Genomic DNA, 12,549 nt, shown 5'->3' on the forward strand with positions numbered 1-12,549 from the left:
GGTATAGCTTTCAATATGATTGGAATATTTTAAAATTTTGACCCCTGTGCAATTCTTGCCTATTGAAAATTCAAGTGGTTAGTCATTTTTTGTTTGGTTTGGTTTGAGTTTTTTTTTTTTTCCAAAGAGTAATGTCAAAGGAGCATTTGTGCTGAATTTGGTGCTTGTATCACCGTGTTTCTGTTATCTACTGCATTATTATGATCAGGTCAAAAATACAAAATATACAGAAAATTAATAACTGCAACCTTAATATCCAAGCTGGTCTGAGATCTTACTGCAAGATACATACCTGTTAAGTGTGGAGCTGAAAAGTTCAATTTCTATCAAGTTGATGTTGACTTCCGTGATCTTGACCCAATGACCTCCATACAGATATATAGCATAAAACTGAGCTTTATAAAAAATAAACTCTCAGGGGAAAAATTCTCATGTACACCTTATGAAAATAAGCATTGCACTTTGCTGCTGCCATGTCCATGTACTTCATTAGAGGATGGATTTGTGCACAAACACGAAAATATATCACAATATACAGTGAAACAAAAATCATACAGAAGACATGATCAAACTGACTCAAATATTAATGCCAGACTTCCAAAACATTATTTCATGAAGCAGATTCCTTGTGTGGAACTGCCTGCTGCCTGTCCACCATTGCTGAACGTTTAATACCTTTCAACTGAAAATTAAGTCCCGAAGATGTCCTCCATTTGAAGGCCCAGTGCTACCATTATCACCAGAAGCACTGGTCTGTGACTGCACTGACTCTTTCTTTTGGAAATGGTCATGAGATGTAGAAACAGATTCTGTGTTCAACATCTTCCCAGAGAAAAAAGGTGGAGAGAATATTGTTTTACCGCTGTGTTCATCACCAATGCCCACATTCTGCATAGGAGGTGACGATTTGAACAACTCTGCTACAAGATGCCCTTGATGGAGGGCATCATTAGTGCTGCGCCTGAGGTTAATAGGAGACGGAGATCCGATGTCAAAATCTATAAGGGAAAGAATACCTTCATGTTCGCCAAATTTTTGCCACAGTTGTGCAGGCTGAGAGTCACAGCTGCCATTGCTAAATGGCTCAAGGTTGTATTCTGTTATGATGGTACAAGACTGGTCATCATAAGGAGACATTATATTGTTGCTGACACCTGTTCTAGACAATTTATACCTTGCCCAGTTGTTTGGCATCAAATCTTCCCAGTTTTTTTCTGATTTTCTTTTGCATCCTTTCCAAAGGTTTGTCAATGCCCTGCCACAAAGGTTTGTCTCCTGTGCCCAGTTCAACCCTTTACCTCTGCCCTTCACATGGCCACCCCTTGAATATCCCCTAGTGGGTGTCCAGAAGAACCAGGATCCCAGAACAAGCAAAGAAAATCCCCATGCTAACTCAAGAATTCTCGCCCAAACCTGGCAGAGCCACCAGACCCAACCAAAGCGTCTCCAGTTCCCCAGTAACCCGTACAGCCAGAGAAGACTGTACATTTGAAGGCTGCAACAGAGAACCCCAAGGAGGGCACACAGTGCTGTTATTCGGTTTGCAGAGTTTTCAGTCTTCTGTGAAGCTAATCTCTGTGGTGCAGAGGATGTGGTAAAGGGACGTAAATGGGTCAAAGACTTGGTGAGAATTTCCAGACAGGATGGGAGGCCCCAGCAGAGCGAGAGTGTCTGCAACAACAGAGGCAGAGTCGGGGTCAGCTTTGGAGAGAGAATATCTGCTACCAGTAACAGAGTGCAATGTGAAACAGCCAGTCCACAGGCCACCCAAGGGAGTTGGAGCTGCAGGGAGAAAAGGATGACTTTCAATTCTTTGAATGTAACCAGAGAGAGAGCAACCTGTACCCACAGAAGGAGCTGAAGAGGAGCATTATAGAGTGCTGCCAGAGTAGGAAGAGACAAAATCTGCCGGGTACCATAAGGATCAAGCAAAAGGAACACTGCCCGCAGGGTACCAATTACTATCAAAAGACTATTTGCCACAGTCAGGGCATCACAGAGGGGATGAAGGAGAGTCCATGCACCAGCTATTCCCAAAACAGCCAGGCATGCCAATAATATGAAAAGGGTAGCAAATCCAAAAACATGTAGCTCCCAGGCAAATGTCAGCGTGCGCCTCATGTCATCCCAAGTCAGGCTTGTGCTATTTATGTTGGCAGGAACAACACAAGGACTACGACCAAGCACACAGGGACGTCCTGATCCAGACAGGTTCAGTTTTGACATGGTAGCAAACACCTCGGTTTGGACAGGGCTTTCTGTGCTTAGACCTAAAAGAGACAGAGCAGGAAGGAGTACATGGTGACAAATCAGTGTAGCAGTGCATTTGTATTGAATAGTTTTAATATTTTATTCCATTTGGATTTTTGTACTGCATCACTAAAATGACTCAGTGGTTCATCGGGAGCTGATTGAACAGATTTCTTTTAAATCTTCATTTACAAAAGCCAGAACTCTGACAACATACACTGGATTGTCTCCTCACCATTGGGCTTTTCCATATTTTTATTGTATGAAATCAATAAAAGAATGAATTGGGCTTTTTTATCAAATATTTTGAATTCCACCCTTAAATTTAAAAAGCCAACTAAAGTAACACAACTAAAGTAAGGACATAGATATTATAGTCAGTATTGGGCACAGTTCAGCTAACACCTAATTAACTAAGCTATTTTTTCTTAATAGTTCAGCTTTTCAGCGAAATGTGAAAACCATTAGCCAACTAATTAGCTTCCACTAAATTTAATTCTACTAACTTTTAGTCATTTGAGTTTTTAAACAACATAAAGTTTCATGGTCAAAAATGTTCATGAACCTTAAAATTATACATTTGTTCCTGCTGGAGCTTAAACACTAACCCGGTAAACAAAATCAAGACATCTGGCAAAGGCAACGGTCTTTACGTCAAGAATATGCAGTGCATCTACACTTCACTTTTTCCCACATATTTTTATGTTTCAGCCTTATTCCAAAATGCATGAAATTGTTTTTTTTTTTTTTCCTTCTTTTTCTTCAACATTCTACACATAATACCCCATAATGGCAATTTTAAAAAAGTTTGGTTGTTTTTGTTTTGGTTTGGTTTTTTTAGATTTTTGCAAATTTATTAATAATAATAATAATAATAATAATAATAAACTAAGAAATCACGTGTAAATAAGTATTCACATCCTTTTCCATGAAGTTCAGAATTGAACTCAGGTTCATCCTACTTCCACTGATCATTTTTGAGATGTTTCTTCAGTTTAATTGGAGTGCTCCTGGGGTAAAATCAGTTGATTGGACATGATTTGGAAAGGCACACACCTGTCTACATTGTATAAGGTGCCACAACTGACAGTGCATGTCAGAGCACAAACCAAGCATGAAGTCAAAGGAATTGTCTGTAGACCTCTGAGAAAGGGTACAGAAACATTTCTGCTGTTTTGAAGGTCCCAATGAGTACAGTGGCCTCCATCATCAGTAAATGGAAGAAGATTGGATCCACTAAAACTCTTCCTAGATCTGGCTGCCCCATCTAAACTGAGTGATCAGGGGAGAAGGGCCTTAGTCAGGGAGGTGACCAAGAACCCGATGGTCACTCTGTCAAAGCTCCAGCATTCCTCTGTGGAGAGAGGAGAACCTTCCAGAAGGTCAATCATCTCTGCAGCAATCCACCAATCAGGCCTGTATGGTAGAGTGGTCGGATGGAAGCCACTCCTTAGTAAAAGGCACATGACAGCACACCTGAAGTTTGCTAAAAGTCACCTGAAGGACTCTCAGACCATGAGAAACAAAATTCTCTGGTCTGATGAGACGAAGATTGAACTCTTTGGTGTGAATGCCAGGTATCGTGTTTGGAGGCACCATCCTTATAGTGAAGCATGGTGGTGGCAGCATCATGCTGTGGGGATGTTTTTCAGCAAAAGGAACTGGGAGACTAGTCAGGATTGAGGAAAAGATGAATGCAGCAATGTACAGAGACATCCTGGATGAAAACCTGCTCCTGACAGTTCATCTTTGACCAGAATAATGAGCCTAAGCACACAGCCAAGATATTAAAGGAGTGGCTTCAGGACAACTTTGTGAATGTCCTTGAAAAGCCCAGCCAGAGCCCAGACCTGAATCCTATTGAACATCTCTGGATCTGAAAATGGCTGTGCACCGACGCGCCCCATCCAACCTGATGGAGCTTGAGAGGTGCTGCAAAGAGGAATGGGCAGAACTGCCCAAAGATAGGTGCACCAAGCTTGTGGCATCATATTCAAGAAGACTTGAGGCTGTAATTGCTGCCAAAGGTGTATCAAAGTATTGAGCAAAGGGTGTACATGTTAATGCTGAGTTGTTGTTGTTGTTGTTTTTTTTTTAATAATTTTGTAAAAACTTAAAAAAAAAAACTTTTTTCATATTGTCATTATGGAATGTTGTAAGTAGAATTTTGAGTGAAAAAATTAATTTACTCCATTGTGGAATAAGGTGCTGTGAACATTTTTTGGATGCACTGTAGAGCAGCAAGAGGTGAAACCAGAGTAAATTCATTAATTGGGATTATTTACCATCAGTATTTTTACATATTTCTTCAAATTTCTTTAATACTTTCTGCACCATGAATAAGCTGTTGAATGTAACCTGTTTAATTTCATTGGCCCACCACCACCACCCAAAAAATCCATTATAATAAAACTAAATGGTTAAAGCTAAATTAATCTACTAAAAGGTAAGAGTTAATTATTATCTGCAGCTTTCACTCAATGTTTATCAGTTTAGTGGTGTCACAGTTTTTACCCATGAATGTAACTAGCACAGTTTTAGCTATTACATAATGCAGAATTAATTTGTTTAAATCAATCAATATATTTATTGGATTTCAGGTTTTTCCAAAAAATAAAACAAAAATTAAAATTATACATATGTGCACAATTTATGCATACATCCAGATATAAGTAATTACATGCTTAAAAAGAAAATAAAAATATGTAAAAGCCCAAAAGTGGGTAAACTGTAGATTTAACTTGAGCCATAATACGAAGTTACCAGTAATAAAATTGTAATTTTCCATGAACGCAGTAAATTGTACATCTCTTATTTGACTTTCTTCAAAGAGAGATTTCTCTGATATCAAATCTGAGTTTGACAATTCAGTAGCTGAAGTAACAGATTTGCCCATTTCTTTGCCCTTACTTCCTATCATGGGTGGAGTAACTGCAGGGGTTGTAGTTATTGTGGTTCCAGACTGATTTTTGTGGATGACTTGATTGGGTTCCTTTGGAATGACATTCCTTTTGGTGATATTCTGGGGTCCCAATAAGAATGACAGGAAGGAGGGTTTAAATATGAGTCTTTCTAAATTTCTACTGTCTCCATCTTGATGTGATGGAGAGATTTCAGTGTAGCTGTCAGACAGTTCTCTTGTCTGTATACTGTCAGCATTGTGTCCACTCGCTTCCACAGCATCACTGCCGATCTCTGAATTAAAGAATTCTTCATGAGTCAGGACATCCTTGTCACCAATTCTTCCTTTTGCACTTTGAGTCATCCAGACTGAGTAAGGGCTATCTTGTAGTGATTGTGAAGCTGGAATAAGGCTTCCAAATGAAGACAGAGGTGCCATTAGTACAACGAAGGTCAAAGATAAAGTCCCCATTGCTGCAGCAGGAATGCTCACATCTGGAAATACAAAAGATGTCATTCAGTTAATAAAAGGCATTTTAACTTCTGTTCATTAATTAAACCAGTGATTCACAATCTAGGGAGAGGGCCCCACTAAGAGGGTAGGCAGAGCAATTTTGGATTGGTTCAGATAACTATGGGAAAACAAAACATTTAAAGAAAAATGGAAAAAATGCTGCCTCTTTCTTCTTCTTTCGGCTGCTCCCATTAGGGGTCGTCACAGCACACTGTAAAAAAAGAATAGTTGAGAATACTTCAAATTTGCAGGCAACAGTCTGCACTAAGACTTTTATGTTGTGCCGATGATTAACTATATAGTATATGAACTATATAGTAACTGCTGATGATGAACTATATATAGTTCATCATCAGCACAACATAAAAGTCTTAGTGCTGTTGTGTGGGCCGCCAGAAGAGGAGGTACTGCTGGCCCACCACCAGAGGGCGCCCTGCCTGAAGTGCGGGCTTCAGGCACGAGAGGGCGCTGCCGCCACGGACACAGCCGGGAGTGACAGCTGTCACACATCAACTCGTGACAGCTGTCACCCATCTTCATTTCATCACTCCATAAAAGCCGGATGTCATCTCCACCTCGCTGCCGAGATATCATCTACCTGTAGAGGTAACGACTCTCAGCCGTTCGTGTGCTTACACATAAGTCTTTGTTCTGTACGTGTTTTGCAGGAGTACCTGTTTAATCTCAGGACAGCAGGAGCTGGTGATTGGGAGCTAGGACTGTATTCCTTTTCCCCCTGAGAGATAACTGCATTACTCTGCACGTTCTTGTATTAGAGGTGGAGGTGATATTTCCACCATTGTTGTTACTGGGTGTGCACGCACCCACCTCTTACTGTTTTTGCTCCTCGCCAGCAGTACCAGATCCGACATCCGGAGAGTGTGGCCACCTGGGAATTCGGGACTTGGCGGCTCCAGTATTCTCCAGGTTCGGTGGCGGAGCAAATCGTGTGGTTCCGGTTCTTCTCAGGACAGACATCTTCTATCCTCGAGCCTGCCCACACGTCACCTTTCTAGGTTGACTGTTTGCATAAATTCTGTAATCATCTGTGTTTTGGTTGTGCTTGTTTCACAACAGTAAAGTGTTCATATTTGACTCTTTCATTGTCCGTTCATTTACGCCCCCTTGTTGTGGGTCCGTGTCACTACACTTTCCCAACAAGTGCAGACTGTTGCCTGCAAATTTGAAGTATTCTCAACTATTCTTTTTTACAGTGCAGATCAATCATCTCCATCTCACCCTGTCCTCTGTAACTTCCTCTGTCGGATTTACTACCTGCCTCCCTCTTCTCCTCCTGTCTGGTGGCTCCATCCTCAGCATCCTTGTCCCTATATACCCTGGGTCCCTCCTCTGTATGTGTCCAAACCATCTCAATCTCACCTCTCTGACTTTGTCTCCAAACCGTTCCACGTGAGCTGTCCATCTGATATGTTCATTCCTAATCCTGTCCATCCTCATCACTCCCAAAGAGAATCACAGAATCTTCAGCTCTGCCTCCTGCCTTTTTGTTAGTGCTGCCGTCTCTAAGCTGTACAACACAGCTGGTCTCATTACTGTTTTGTAAACTTTCCCTTTCACTCTTGCAGATATCCTTCTGTCACAAATCACTCCTGCCACCTTTCTCCACCTACCCCACCTTGTCTGTACTCTCTTCTTCACTTCTCTACCACACTCTCCATTACTTTGGACAGTTGACCCCAAGTATTTAAACTCACCACCTCTACTCCTTGTAACTGCACTATTCCACTGGGCTCCCTCTTATTCACACACATGTACTCAGTCTTGCTCCTACTGATTTTCATTCCCCTTCTCTCCAGAGCATATGTCCACCTCTCCACACCAGATTCAACCTGCTCTCTACTCTCACGACAGATCACAATGTCATCTGCAAACATCATAGTCCATGGAGACTCCTGTCTGATCTCATCTGTCAACCTGTGCATCACTATTGCAAACAAGAAAAGTCTCAGAGCTGATCCTTAGTGTAATCCCACCTCCACCATGAATGAGCCTGTCATTCCTACTGCGCATCTCACTGCTGCTGCACTATCCTTCTACATGTCCTGCACTGCCTTCACATACTTCTCTGCCACTCCAGACTTCCTCATACAATACCACAACTCTTTTCTTGGCACCCTGTCTTCTCTAAATCCACAAACACACAATACAACTCCTTCTGGCCTTCTATATACTTCTCCATCATTATTCGCAGGGCAAACATTGCATCTGTAGTGCTCTTTCTCTGCATGAAACCATATTGCAGCTCACAGATCGTCACCTGTTTTGGAAAAATAATGCTGCTTGACTTTGGAAAAAGTGCAGTAATGGAAAACAAATAGTTACATTTGAAAACATGCCAAAAAACAACAATTAACTAGAAAATGGGTATAAGTGCACCAGCAGGGGAACAGAGTGAATCTACCCTGTTTGCTATGGACCAGTACATCTAAAGCATAATTGGAACGACAGCGTTGGCTTTCATATTTAACTGGTGAAACTAAACTGTCTGCAATCCTACATTCCAGTGTCTTTCTAACTGACTTCATTATTCAAAATGCCATGTTAATGAATCCAATAGAACCCTGAAAACACTATTAGTTGTATAAGTGTCTATACCTGAAATGCATGAAGAAATTATTAATGGATTATGGATTATAATTTGCTCCATTAAATCAGGTCTTTACCCTGCCTCACGCCCTGTGACTGTTGGAATAGGCCCCATGTGACCCTGAATTGACAGGTATAGAAAATGGATGGATGTTAGCCCTTACTCTATCTGATGGATGGTGTTTCATTAACAGTTTGACTTATCTTCCACAAACTACTATGCGCACACATGGTCAGAGGTGTGTAAATTTACGCACATTCACAAGTAAAAAAAATGAAAGAATCCCACACTTTTCTTAGAAATAAATATGCATACAAGAACATGTCTGTTCATATACTATTGAAATGAGGGCTCAAATGATTCCAGTTTATTGTATGGCTGTAAGACTTGAACACTTGCCATTGCACTTAGACAGTAACTGGATGTTTTTGGTTCCAGAGGTCTTTGTAGAATCCTTGAGGACAACTACAATGGCTTTGTGTCAAATACATAGTTACTTAGGGAGACTGAGATGAGCCATATTACCTGCATTGTGAGGGAACATCAGCTATGACAGTACAGTCATGTGGTGCACTTCCCTAATTATTAACCTATTATGAGTGTTGGGGGCACCAGCAACTGAAAAAGGTGAAGGGTAAGCGGTCCATCCACACCTGTCAAAAGTAGCCATCTATCTGCCACAACCAGGTGAACTGTTGGTGTCCCTTTCATCTTATTCAGCCGTTAGGATCCTCAACACTCAGGTACCTATGTGCTGGATCATGCAGAGAAATGCTCCACATGGCCAAAATGTCAAAGTTGATATTTTCCTCACAATACAACTGAGACTCCTCATCTGAATCTCCATAAGTAATAGCTCATTTGTCACACAGTCATTCCAGTGGTAGCCAAGGACCCTCAAGGACCCCCATGATATCCCACCCATCATTACCTTAGGTCACTGGTTAGTATCCAAGTCTCAACCATACAGTAAGACAGGAAGCACTGGAACCGAAAGACTTGGACCTTTGTTGTCCTGTAAAGATATCGCCATCACCAAACTGGATCACCATACAAAGAAAAGTTAAATGCAATTTCATGTCTGTAGATCTGATTACTTTTTTCTGTTTCCAAAGTAAGAAGGTTGATGGGAAAATTTAGATTAACATTGTGTTATCAAAATGTTAATATTAATGTAAGAGAGGTGATGGTCTAGTGGTTAAGGTGTTGGGCTTGAGTCTAGAAGATCATGGGTTCAAATCCCCGCCTGACTGGAAAATCACTAAGGGCCCTTGGGCAAGGCCTTTAATCCCCTATTGCTCCCGGTGTGTAGAGAGCGCCTTGTATGGCAGCACCCTGACATTGGGGTGAATGTGAGGCATAATTGTAAAGCGCTTTGAGCGTATGATGCAGATGGAAAAGCGCTATATAAATGCAGTCCATTCAATATACAGTTGTATGTAAAAGTTTGGACACCCCTGATGATTTCCAAGATTTTCTTTATAAATCAATGGTTGTTTGGATCAGCAATTTCAGTTAAATATATCATATAGCAGACGAACACAGTGATATTTGAGAAGTGAAATGAAGTATATTGGATTTACAAAAAGTGGGCAATAATTCTTTAAACAAAATTAGGCAGGTGCATAAATTTGGGCACCCCAACAGAAAAAAATACATCAGTATTTAGTAGATCCTCTGTATGCAGCAGAAATAACAGCCTCTAAATGCTTCCTATAGATTCCAGTGAGAGTCTGGATTCTGGTTGATTCAGGTATTTTGGACCATTCTTCTTTACAAAACATCTCAGGTTTGTTGGTTTCTGAGCATGGACAGCCCGTTTAAAATCACACCACAGATTTTCAATAATATTCAGGTCTGGGGACTGAGATGGCCATTCCAGAATGTTGGACTTGTTCTTCTGCACAAATACCTTAGTAGATTTTGAGCAGTGTTTAGGGTTGTTATCTTGTTGAAAGATCCAGCCCCGGTGCAACTTCAACTTTGTCACTGATTCATGAACATTGTTCTCAAGAATCTGCTGATATTGACTGGAATCCATGTGACCCTCAACTTTAACAAGATTCCCAGTACCTGCACTGGCTACACAGCCACACAGCATGATGGAACCACCTCCAAATTTTACTGTGCAAGCATTTTTCTTGGAATGCTGTGTTCTTTTTCAGCCATGCATACTACCCCTTCTTATGTCCAAATAACTCAATTTTAGTTTCATCAGTCCACAGCACCTTATTCCAAAATGAAGCTGGCTTGTCCAAATGTGCTTTAGCATACCTCAAGGGACTCTGTTTGTGGCATGTACGCAGAAAAGGCTTCTTCTGCATTACAGCATCATACAGCATCTGTTTGTGGAAAGTGTGCTGTATAGTTGAACGATGCACAGAGACACTATCTGTAGCAAGATCATGTTGTAGGTCTTTGGAGCAGGTCTGTGGGTTGACTATGACTGTTCTCACCATCCTTTGCTTCATCTTACCTGAGATTTTTCTTGCCCTACCACTTCGGGCCTTAACTAGTATTGTGCCTGCGAGTTTCCATTTCCTCACTATGTTCCTCACAGTGGAAACTAACAGCTGAAATCTCTGAGATAGCTTTTTGTATCCTTCCCCTAAACCATGATTTTGAACAATCTTTGTTTTCAGGTCATTTGAGAGTTGTTTAGAGGCTCCCACGTTGCCACTCATTAGAAAAGATGCAAAGAGGGGAAACATTTGCAAATGGCACCTGTGTAAGGAGGTCAAGGGTCAATGAGCTTACCAAACCAATTTTGTGTTCCAGTTATTAAATGTATTCAAATCAATAAAATGACAAGGGTGCCCAAATTTATGCACCTGCCTAATTTTGTTTAAATAATTATTGTACACTTTCTGTAAATGCTACAATCTTCAATTCACTTATCAGTTATCAGTGTGTTTGTCTGCTAAATTATATATTTAACCTAAATTTCTGATCCAGACAACCAATGATTTATAAAGGAAATCATGAAAATTTTCAGGGGTGCCAAAACTTTTGCATACAACTGTATTTAAATCATATGAAGCAGAAGAAATTCCCTTTACAGTCTAGTGGATTTATATAAATGACTATATAATTATATTATTATATTATATAAATGACTGTAAATGACTTGTGTTTGTAAATATATAACACAGCATGATCAAACCATTGAAATTCACAATAAATAAATAAATAAAATAAAATGGATACATTATTTGTCTAATAAATATTATGTTATAATGATTATGTAATTACTTAGTTTCTCAAAGAATTAGTAGGCTCAGATGACAAATACATTAAGCATTATTCCTCTTTATGTCCACTTATATGATCTAAATATGAGTAAAATCAAAATGTCTTGTACTGTATCATTTAAATTCTTCATATTTTACCCCAAAATACTGAAAACCTTGATAACTGTATGCATGTCAAAGTATATTGGGGTTTTGTTTCATAACATTACTTCACATATTAATCAAAATGCTCAGCAGATAACACATACCTGAGATCCTGATGCTCTGCTTCTTTTTTAATCGTGTCATGGGAAACACTCCATATACTCGTATAGGTGCAGTGTAAAAATGTGTAACATCTGAGTTTATGAGGCTCATCAAGAGTCTGTGTGAAGGTTGTATGCTTTGGATTAACAAGCATCACAACCATCACTTCAGTCTGACGTCTCATTCTCATTACTGCACCAGCTGCTTCATTGGCATCTTCCCATCTTAATGTCACCTGTGAATACAAGGACAAAACCAAACCAGGAAACAAGGCTTTTTAAAAAAGAAAAAAAAATGCACCAATACATGATTATACCTGTTTGAAAAATACAACATATTATAAAGAATTCCCTGCTAATTATAGCCTACATGCATTACCAACCTTTTTCTACCACAGCTGTGTTGAGGTAAATCCCTTCTCTAAAGGATTACGTTAAGATTCTTACAGTAGCACAAAGTCACATGAAGTGACAGTGTGAAGGCACGTGCAGAAAAGATTTACTTTCTCTTTCATTCCATGACAATGCACATTATTAATTTGATCTGCAGGGGTGAATGCTGAACAGGAGTGTAGCCAGTGTGCCTAGGTTTATTTTGTTACATGACCCAAGAAATTACTACAGCACAAATTTCAGCGTCAAATCAAAGTATATTTAAGGGGACCACCAAGGCTATGAAATGCTTCAATCCCCCCCCCACCAAAAAAAACTGTTAATATACATTTTATTTATTGTTTGTATTGTCTCTTAACACAACAAGGCAAAGAGAGATGGGGTATT

This window comes from Thalassophryne amazonica, chromosome 3, assembly GCF_902500255.1.
Source record: "Thalassophryne amazonica chromosome 3, fThaAma1.1, whole genome shotgun sequence".
Lineage (NCBI taxonomy): Eukaryota > Metazoa > Chordata > Actinopteri > Batrachoidiformes > Batrachoididae > Thalassophryne > Thalassophryne amazonica.